The following is an 11,508-nucleotide window of genomic DNA, read 5'->3' on the forward strand; positions in this document are numbered from 1 at the left end:
ACGATCCTTACTTTTGGCTGTTTCTATGGCAATGGATCTTAATTATATTAAGTGTCTGGACAGCAATGTCTCTGGGAACATCCACCAGCAACCGCCTTGTGGAGCTTGGCAGACGCCAGTGGGCTCTGGCCCCATTCCATGGTTTTGCTTCTGAATATGCACTGTGGATGCATCTGATCTTGGCAACCCTCCTACACCCTCTGAGGCCCCCATCCCGGAACTCTGACTGCTTGTCCAGCCTCATGCCTCACTCCCCGACAGGCATGCCATCATCCATATCTCCTGGCTTTGGCACCTCAGAGTCAGACTGAGTTTCACTTGCCTTGTGATCCTTAATAACCAGCCAGAGGGGAGACCCCATCTTTGCTGCAAGAATGATGCTTTCCTGTGTGTACTGGGGTGTCCTTACCATGTGCTCATGTAATCCACTCCACCTGTTGTTCAAGGTCCAAAGAAAACAACTCTTAGCTCAGGAAACCTGAGTTGGCTGCTGCTTTGCAGGGGTCTCCCCCCATGATTGTGATTTCACAGTCCTTGGCTTACAGTTGTTGTGCCTTTAATCCCATTTGGCCTGGCGTGGATACTAGTCAAGGTTCTCCAGGGAAACAGAACTGACAGGAGATAAATAGTTATGTAAGTATTATGAGATTTATTATAGGAATTGGCTGATGTGCTCATGGGAATTGGCAAACCAAATTCCACAGGGCAGGACTCAAGCTGAGAACTATGATGTGGGTTTGGAAGAAGTCCCCAGAAGAAGCTGGCTGACTGAAGTAGAGATAGAGATTCTTCCTTCTGACAAATGAAATCACCAGTTGTCCCTTAAGGCCTTCAACTGATTGGTTGAGACATCTCTCATTGCTTAAGACAATCTCCTGTGTTCATTGTAGATGCAATCTGCCATAGATGCAATTAACTGATGATTGAAATCCATGAGATACCTTCCCGGTAACTACCAGGCTACTTCTTGCTTGACCCAACAGCTGAACACCATCACACAGCATAATTATTTATTTAAATATTTCATTTATGTTTCTTAGAATTTAGGTGGCTTGAAATCCTGGATGTTGCTGTGTTCTTTGCACTAACCCTCACATTCCTAGGAAGGGCTAGATGCTCAGTGGTGGCTGATTGGGTGGAGATGAGAATGAATTAGTGGCACCCTCCTGTTTGTTAAATGACTGAATTGACCCCATGATTGCCCAGTCTGCCCAATTGCTCAGAGGGCTCAGGAGGGGTACACAGCCTATCTATGCTTCAGTTTCCACATCTACAAAATTGAGTCATTAAGACTAACTGCTGTGCTGTAAGGATTAAAAGGGAGACTATGTGTCATATAGTAAGCCCTCCACAAATATATGCATTACCATCATCATCATCATCACCATCATCATCAACATCATTTAGACCAGGCCCCTGAACGTAGCTGTGATTCTATAGCCTCTTTTCTTAATTCCACCAGGAGGACACAAAAGGGAGGACTATCCCTTGTCAACTGCATGTATCCTCTGTGGGAAAGCCCTATTAGCAAATTGTCTTTATTTCCCTCCTTAGCTTCATTCTCAAAACCATCTTTATTAGCTAGGAAATATGTCTCTCAAAAGCTGTCTTCTTAAGGACAAACATCTGCATAAAATGCAAGAAAATAATAATAATTGAGGTAGTTACAAATACATATGAGTTTATAGACATTTCCTCTTGTTTTTTTAATTTAACTTTTTTATTGTATAGCATAACATATGTACAAAGCAAAGAAAGAAAAAAGTAACAGTTTTTAAAACACTCTTCAACAAGTACTAACAGGACAGATCTGAGAGTTTGTCATGGGCTACAGTATGATCCTCTCAGAGTTTTCCTTTTAGCTGCTCCAGAATATACGAGGTGTCATGATCAGGCTCATGTGTCCACTTGGCCAAGTGGTGGTACTTGTTTGTCTGGTTGGGCAGGTGCTGGCCTGTCTTTTGCAATGAGAACACTTCATAGAATTAAATCATGATCATGTCAACTGCATCCACAGCTGATTCCATTTGTAATCAGCCAAGGGGAGTGTCTTCTGTAATGAGTGATGCTTAATTTAATCACTGGAAGCCTTTTAAGGAGGATTCAGAAGAAACAGTCTCTCTCCTGCTTTGGCCAGTGAGTCTCTCCTGTGGAATTCAGCCAGATCCTCCATAGAAATCGTAGGCTTCATAGCCTGACCTACAGATTTTGGACTCTGCATTCCCACAGTTACGTGAGACACTTTTATAAATTTTATATTTGCGAGTGTTTCCTATTGATTCTGTTTCTCTAGAGAACCCTAACTGATACAACTTGGTACCAGGAGTGGTTCTTAAGAAACAGAATCTTAAAAATGTTTTTTTATGAACAGTTTTCTACTCTGTCTGGACTCAAAGGCACTAAGGACTCTGATTCCCATATTCAGAATGACACTCCCAATCCATGGAGTGAGTTGGCAAAAGAGATAGTCAAAATATCACCATTCGATTCTCCTAATGCTTTGCTTGAATGAAGCGAGGCTCTGGAGGATAATGTTTTTGACACCTTTACAGAGTTTTGTGGAAATAAGAGGTATAGAGATGTTGGTTGACTGTTGTTAGGTACACTGGATACATTAAGGAGTGAAAGGAATGGGCGTAAGGCTTCAAATGAGAAGCTTAAGCGCCGTCTGACAGATGTAGAAGTTTCTATGAATATCCTGAAGGAAAATCTTATTTCCTATAGCTGCAGACTTGAGATCTCTGAAAATCAGATGCAGAATCTTATTGTTAGAGTAGCAACTTTACAACGTAAACTGAAATCTCAGCCTTGCATGGTGTCTGCCATTAAAGTGAGGGCATTAATTGGAAAGGAGTGGGACCCTAAAAAATCGGATGGTGACATATGGATTGATAATTATGTCAGGGGTGAAGTTGAAACCCTAGGTCATGCTGAGTCTTCTCTAGATAATCCTGTAATAGTCTGCCCTGAGGACATAGCTGCCCCACCTCCAACCTGCCTTGAGAAGTTGGTCACCCAACCTACTTCTGAAAGGATTAGCCCTAGAGTGATTAATCCTGTTTCACCAGATGAAACTGCAAATGAATGCCCTGAAGCAAATGGCTTGGAAAATATTTCTAATTCTTTTCATGACCCACCCCCACCACCCCTCATTTCTTCTGGACCTATAACTAGACTAAAGTCCCAACAGGCCCCTAAAGGTGAGGTACAAAGTATCACACATGAGGAGGTACATTATACTCCAAAGGAACTGTGTGAGATTTCCAGTGTGTATAGACAGAAATCAGGGGAATATGTGTGGCAATGGATTTTAAGGGTGTGGGATAATGGCGGGAGGAATGTAAGGCTGAATCAGACTGAATTTTTTGATATGGGCCCACTAAGCAGAGATTCTGCATTCAATGTTATAGCTTGAGGGGTTAGAAAAGAGATTAGCTGTTTGTTTGGATGGTTGACTGAAACATGGATCAAAAGGTGGTTGACAAAACCTGAGGTTGAAATGCCAGAACTGCCCTGGTATAATGTAGATGAGGGGATCCAGAGGTTTAGAGAGATTGGGATGTTAGAGTGGATTTATCATGCAAAGCCTGCTCTTACACCCCAGGAATGTCTGGAGGATGCACCTTTTACCAGAACAGTGAGAAATAAGTTTGTGAGACTACCGCCATCATCCCTGAAGAACTCTGTAGTTGCACTTCTCTGTAGGTCACATATTATTGTAGAAACTGCTGTCACTGAGCTGGAATGCCTAAACACAATGGGGATGACAGGATCCCGAGTTGGCAGAAGCCAGGTGGCAGCACTTAATCACCAAAGACAGGGTAGACGTGGCTATTATAATAGACAGCAAACTCAAAGCAGGAGTCAAAATAATCTGACTCACAGAGTTTTGTGGCATTGACTGGTAAATCATGGGGTACCTAGAAATACAAAAGAAGGGCAGTCTACTAAATTCTTGTTCGAGCTGTGTAAACAAAAGAGTTCTAGGTCAAGTGAGCAGAAGTCTAACCTGAATTACAGAGTCACGGCCGCTTAATCACGTTCCCGGATTGAGACCATTTGTAGACCCAGAGCCCCTTGAATGAAAGGGAGACCAGGTCCCTATGGGGGAGACCCTGTTACACTGCCACAAATTTATACTGTTAATCTTCCTCCAAGCCTTCCCCAAGGAGATCAACAGTCTTTACCAGGGGAACTGCACTGGGGAAAAGGAAATGATCAGATATTTCAGGAATTATTAGACACTGGTTCAGAAGTGACATTAATTCCAGGGGACCCAAAACATCACTCTGGTCCACCAGTCAGAGTGAGGGCTTATGGAGACCAGGTGATCAACGGAGTTTTAGCTCAGGTTCATCTCACAGTGTATCCAGTGGGCCCCTGGACCCATTCTGTAGTTATTTCCCCAGTTCCAAACTGTATAGTTGGAATAAACATGCTGAGCAACTGGCATAACCCACACATTGGCTCTCTAACTCATACAGTGAGGGCTATTATGGTGGGAAAGGCCAAGTGGAAGCCACTAGAACTGCCCCTGCCTAGCAAAATAGTAAATCAGAAGCAATACCAGATTCCTGGAGGGATTGCAGAGATTACTGCCACTCTTAAGGACTTGAAGGATGCAGGGGTGGTGATTCCCACCACATCCCCATTCAACTCTCCTATTTGGCCTGCGTAGAAAACAGATGGGTTTTGGAGGATGACAGTGAATTATCCTAAGCTCAACCAGGTGATAACCCCAATTGCAACTGCTGTTCCAGATGTGGTCTCATTGCTTGAACAAATCAATACATCCCTTTGTACCTGGTATGCAGCTGTTGATCTGACAAATGCTTTTTTCTCAATAGCTGATAGTAAGGACCACCAGAAACAGTTTGCTTTCAGCTGGCAAGGTCAGCAATATACTTTTACTGTCTTACCTCAGGGGTATATCAACTCTGCAGCCCTATATCATAATCTTGTCTGCAGGGAACATGATTAGTTCTCCTTTCCATAAGACATCACACTGGTCCATTATATTGATGATATCATGTTGATTGGACTTAGTGAGCAAGAAATAGCTACTATTCCAGACTTATTGGTAAGGCATTTGCATGTCAGAGGATAGGAGATAAATCCAACAAAAATGCAGGGGACTTCCACCTCAATGAAATTTCTAGGTGTCCAGTGGTGTGGGGCATGTTGAGATGTTCCTTCCAAGGTGAAGGATAAGTTGCAGCATCTGGCTCCTCCTACAACCAAAAAAGAGGCACAATGCCTAGTTGGTCTCTTTGGAAGGTGACAACATATTCCTCATTTGAGTGTGCTACTCCGGCCCATTAATCAAGTGGCCAGAAAAGTTGCTAATTTTGAGTGGGGACCTGAACAAGAGGAGGCTCTGCGACAGGTCCAGGCTGCTGTACAAGCTGGTTCTGCCACTTGGGCCATGTGATCAGCAGATCCAATGGTGCTGGAAGTGTCAATGGCAAATAGAGATGCTGTCTGTAGCCTTTGGCAGGCCCCTATAGGGGAATCACAATGCAGACCCTTAGGATATTGGAGCAAAGTCTTACCATCTGCTGCAGATAACTACTCTCCTTTTGAGAAACAGCTTTTGGCCTGCAACTAGGACTTAGTAGAGACTGAACTCTTAACCATGGGCCACCAAGTTACCATGAAACCTGAGATGCCTATCATGAGCTGGGTGTAGTCTGACCCACCAAACCATAAAGTTGGGTGTGCGCAGCAGCACCCCATCATAAAAGGTAAATGGTATATAAGAGATAAGGCCAGAGCAGATCCTGAAGGCACAAGTAAGTTACATGAAGAAGTGGCTCAAATGCCCATGGTCTTCAATCCTGCCACATTACCTTTTCTTTCCCAGACCAGAGATCACATCTTGGGGAGTTCCTTACAATGAATCGACAGAGGGAGAGAAAACTCGGTCCTGGTTTACAGATGGTTCGGCACAATATGCAGGTACCACCCAAAAGTGGACAGCTGTAGCACTACAACCCCTTTCTGGGGTGTCCTTGAAGGACAGTGGTGAGGGGAAATCCTCCCAGTGGGCAGGACTTCGAGCAGTGCACTTGGTTGTTCATTTTGCTAGGAAGGAAAACTGGCCAGAGGTGTGTTTGTATACTGACTTATGGGCTGTTGCTAATGGTTTGGCTGGATGGTCAGGGACTTGGAAAGACCATAATTGGAAAATTGGTGACAAAGAGGTCTGGGGAAGAAATACATGGACAGATCTTTCTGAGTGAGCTAAAAACATGAAAATGTTTGTGTCCAATGTGAATGTGCACCATAGGGTGACTTCAGCAGAGGAAGATTTTAATAATCAAGTGGATAAGATAATCCATTCTTTGGATACCAGTCAGCCTCTTTCCCCAGAAACTCCTGTCATTGCCCAGTGAGCTCATGAACAAAGTGGTCATAGTGATAGGGATGGAGGATATGCATGGGCTCAGCAACATGAACTTCCACTCACCAAGGTTGACTTGGCTATAGCCATTGCTGAGTGCCCAATCTGCCAGCAGCAGAGACCCACACTCAGCCTCCAATGCAGCACAATTCCCTGAGGTGACCAGCCAGCTACATGATGGCAGGTTGATTACATTGGATCACTCCCTTCCTGGAAGAGGCAGTGATTTGTTCTAACTGCAATGGACACATGCTCTGGGTATGGGTTTGCTTTCCCTGCACACAAGGCTTCTGCCAAAACTACCATCCGTGGGCTTACAGAATGACTTATCCATCATCATGGTATTCCACACAGCATTGCTTCTGATCAAGGAACACACTTCACTGCAAATGAAGTGCGGGAATGGGCACATGATCATGGAATTCTCTGGTCTTATCATGTTCCCCATCATCCAGAAGGAGCTTGATTGATAGAACAGTGGAATGGCCTTTTGAAAACTCAATTACAGTGCCAACTAGGTGGCAATACTTTGAAGGGCTGGGGTAATGTTCTCCAGGAAGCTGCATATACTCTGAATCAGTATCCTCTTTATGGTACTGTTTCTCCCATAGACCGGATACATGGGTCCAAGAACCAAGGGGTGCAAATGGGAGTGGTACCACTCACTATTACCCCTAGTGATCCACTAGGAACATTTTTGCTTCCTTTCCCTGTGACCCTGAGCTCTGCTGGTCTACAGGTTTTAGTTCCAAAAGGGAGAGTGCATCCACCAGGAGAAACAACAATGATTCCATTGAACTGGAATCTAAGACTGCCACCTGGTCACTTTGGGCTACTTATGCCCCTGGATCAACAAGCCAAGAAGGGGATTACATTATTGGCTGGGGTGATTGACCCTGACTATCAGGGGAAGATAGGACTGCAACTACACAACGGAGGTAAAGAAGAGTTTTCTTGGAATATAGGAGATCCCCTAGGGCATTTTTCAGTACTACCATGCCCTGTGATTAAAATCAATGGAAACTGTAATAACCAAATTCAGGCAGGGCTCCAATGGCTCTGAAACTTCAGGAATAACGGTTTGGGTCACCCCACCATGCAAAGAACCATGGCCAGCCCAAGTGCTTGCTGAGGGTAAAGGGAACATGAAATGGGTAGTGGAAGAAGATAGTGAAAATATGAACTACAACCACATATTTAGCTACAGAAATGAGAACTGTATTGCTATTTTGTTCATGTTATACTATTTAAGTTGTAAGATCTCATGTTTAAGGATGAATATTGCCCGAGGACTTGCACCTTATTATGGAGAGATTTAATATGTTTCCAGTTATATGCAGGACAGTTCTGTATTATTAGGTGAAAGAAAAAAAGGTGTGTTTTATTGTTTTTAATTTAGAAATTAGGTATGGTTTAAGGTGATATGTGTAGCTGCCAAGTTGACAAGAGGTGGACTGTCATGGTCCACGTGTCAACTTGGCCAAGTGGTGGTATCTGTTTGTCTGGTTGGGCAGGTGCTGGCCTGTCTTTTGCTATGAGGACATTTCATAGAATTAAATCATCATCACATCAGCTGCATCCACAACTGATTCCATTTGTAATCAGCCAAGGGGAGTGTCTTCTGTAATGAGTAATTCTTAATCTAATCACTGGAAGCCTTTTAAGGAGGATTCAGAAGAGACAGGCTCTCTTCCTGCTTTGGCTGTTTATCCTCTTCTGTGGAGTTCATACAGACCCTCCATCAGTATCATCAGCTTCACAGCCTGCTCTGCAGATTTTGGACTCTGTATTCCCATGGTTAGGTGAGACACTTTTATAAATTTTATATTTGTGAGTGTTTCCTGTTGATTCTGTTCTCTAGAGAACCCTAACTAATACAGGAGGCAAGAAGGAACAAATATCTTTTATCATTACAATCAACTTTTTTCTTTTTCATGAAAAATAACATATACAAATAATAAATTTCAAAGCACAGTTGGAGACTCAGGTTCAATTTCTGGTGCCTGACTGTGCAAAAAAATAAAAAAATGGAAAACAAAAAAAGCATAGTACGCAATTAGCTGTAGAATAGATTTCAAAGCTTGGTATGGGTTACAATTCCACAAACTTAGGTTTTTACTTCTAGCTGCTCTAAGATACTGGAGACTAGAAGAAATATCAGTTTAATGATTCAGCATTCTTACTTGTTTGTTAAACCCTACCTTCTCTGTATAACTCCACCATCACCTTCTATCTCTCTATAGGGGTATTTGGGCTATGGCCATTCTAACCTTTTCATTTTGTAAGGGTCTGTCAATAATATGGGATAGGGAGATGGAACTATCTGATGTTCTGGAGAGGTGGACCCTCTAGGCTTCAGTACTTATCTGGTCCAGGGACCCATCTGAAGGTTGTAGTTTCTGGAAAGTTACCTTAGTGTATGGAACCCTTGAAGAATTTTACATATTGCCCTAGGTGTTCTTTAGGATTGGCTGGAATAGTTTTGGTTGGGGGTTGGCAAGTTATGATAGGTAGCAATGTCTAATTGTAGCTTGCGTAAGAGTGACCTCCAGAGTAGCCTCTCTACTCTATTTGAACTCTCTCAGCCACTGATACTTTATTAGTTACATTTCTTTCCCCCCTTTTAGTCAGGATGGAATTGTTGATTTCATGATGCCAGGGCTGGACTCATTCCAAGGAGTCATCTCTCACGTCACCAGGGAGACTCTCACCCCTGTATGTTGTATCATGTAGCGTGGAGGGCAAAGAATTCACTTACAGAGCTAGGCTTAGAGAGAGTGAGGCCACATCTGAGCAACAAAAGAGATCCTCCAGAAATAACTCATAGGCATACCTATAGGTTGGCTAAACTTCTTCACTACCTATATAAACTTCACAAGAGCAAGCCTCAAGATCAAGGGCTTGGCCTTCTGATTTGGGTGTTCCTAATGTTTGACATGGTATTAGGGGATTCCCAGATGTTAAAGTTTAATAGTTCCATATTTTTTCTGCCATTGCTCAAGGCACTTTGCCAATACTTTTTGATTATCTGCTTAATATATTCTAGGATATATTCAGGCATTACATTAAGCTATACAGGACCAAAGGCCCTCATTCTTATTCTAGGCTCCCTGTGTTTCAATTGTTCAAATGAGTTATCCAAACAGGTTGGGTTAGATTATGTGCTAAAGAAAATTTTGGTTCCAGATTAAATAAACCTTTCTTCTTTTGGTTTCAAAGAGTATGTGTGTTTCTAAAATACAGACATTGTTTTCCTCAACCCTGTGTTCTGAATTACTTTAACTTCAACTTGATTGGCTTCATTCTTATCTCTAAATACCAGGTTATAGATATATAAAGCAGCCTTTCAAAATCCAGAAGTAATAAATTCCACTCCAGACTAAATTTTTCTGCTATAATAGCTTACAATCTAGGTCCCTGTTTTCTTATAAGTATTTTCTAAAGACCATACAATAATTGTTCTTTTGTTTCTGGTTTATTTTGTCTCACTAAATGTCCCACCTGTCCATTCACATCAATGTATGCCTCATGACTGTTCAGTTTTGTAGCAGCACGACCTTTGTTTATAAGTGTATACCATCGTTCACCAATCTACTTCTCAGTCAGTACATCCTTTAGCCACTTGCATTCATCAGGCAATGTATAATGCCCAAAGTCCGCAGTCCATCAACACTCCCAATTTTAGATAGTGTCATTGTTCCCAAGAGAAAGAAAACCGATAATCACACCCTCACCACATAGGAAATCTAAACCTCCCCTGAACTCTTGCCCCTCCCCCCATTATTTACCCCTGCTGTTGCTGTTGTACTGCTGATGTTTTCCTGTTAAACACAGTCTATAGCGTAAAACAGCCATTTTTCCCTGTACCTGGACTTAAACACTCATTGTACATGAATCATAACTTCGAAGTAGTTCCTTCAAAAACTGATTTATATTTCTAGTGTTAATCGGTGGGGCACATAGGTCCATAGAACCTCTTTTAATCTTTTCACCTTCAATGGGGTAATATTACTTATAAACTCACTAGAGAACCATCTTCCCTTCTATCTATTCCCTTACATTTGAGTTCAGCTTCATTAGCTAACCATTCACCCAACTCTAGCTTCTGTGTATCTCTAGTTCCCTATATATTTTTTGTATTATAAGCCTCTGATTTTACTTTTACCATGGTCATAAAAGTGAAGTCATACAGTATCTATCCTTTGTGTCTGGTTTATTGACTCAGAACTCCCCTTGTTTTTATCTAGATGTTTGGAGACTGCGTTTGCACAGATAGGCTTTTGTGGGTTCTGACTCCCATAACTCATTGATTTTCATAGGAAAAGTTCATAGAAGGATGTGGAGAGAGCTGGATGTGGCCTCTGGGGTGTGTGTACCTGAGTATGTAAGTATAACGTATCTACATGCATATGTATATGTACACATACCTGTGTGTGTGCAAGCACGTGTGTGTGTATGCATTCATGTGTGTGTGTGTGAATTTGGTGGAGGTTGGGTGGAAATGGGTGTTGATTCTAGAAAATCTTTCAACAGAAAGTGATCCTGAGGTTTCTGCACATGTGGCCACTAGAGAGAGAGGCTGTAGGACATGACTCCCCAAGGACCTTTAGCTCATCCTTCAGATGGGGCAGTGGACAGGCCTTCATGGGGACTCCCAGATGGTGGTCCATGCCAGGTCTCATGGCCACAGAGGTGAGTCCAGGTCTATTCTTTGAGAACAAGTGTTGAACAAGATCATTTGAAATAAGTTCCTATGACTATTTATCTCACAATGATAAATAGTCTCATTGGTCATAATTAAATCAGAATCAAGAGAGTTAACCAGAAGAGCTCAATGATGTATGATGACCTTGAGCTTGATTCCATATTTGTTACTTCTTCCTGCCTCCAAGGTCCCCCAGTAGTGCACCTGGCAGGGCAGGCTGTAATGGCTCATGAGTGATAAGCTAATAATAGTAACTCATTTGTTAGATATTAACCTGTCCCAAATTCTTGCAGGTCAGGTGGGACTTGTAAGAACCAAAATAAAGCCAAAACAGAGCTCTCCAAAAGTCCTACTGCACGTGCCATGTCCAAGGGAGCCCTCACACAGTCAGCTGATGGGT

At 42.5% G+C, this 11,508-nt stretch overlaps 1 long non-coding RNA gene across 1 annotated transcript; it reads left to right on the plus strand.

Moving 5' to 3' along the window:
* The first annotated feature begins 600 nt into the window (after positions 1-600).
* Positions 601-11,078, plus strand: LOC143689615 (uncharacterized). The gene is made up of 3 exons (XR_013178850.1): positions 601-633; positions 10,723-10,787; positions 10,937-11,078. It is a non-coding gene; the product is annotated as an uncharacterized LOC143689615 (long non-coding RNA).
* The last annotated feature ends 430 nt before the right edge of the window (positions 11,079-11,508 follow it).

Source organism: Tamandua tetradactyla, chromosome 7 (assembly GCF_023851605.1).
Source record: "Tamandua tetradactyla isolate mTamTet1 chromosome 7, mTamTet1.pri, whole genome shotgun sequence".
Taxonomy (NCBI): Eukaryota; Metazoa; Chordata; class Mammalia; order Pilosa; family Myrmecophagidae; genus Tamandua; species Tamandua tetradactyla.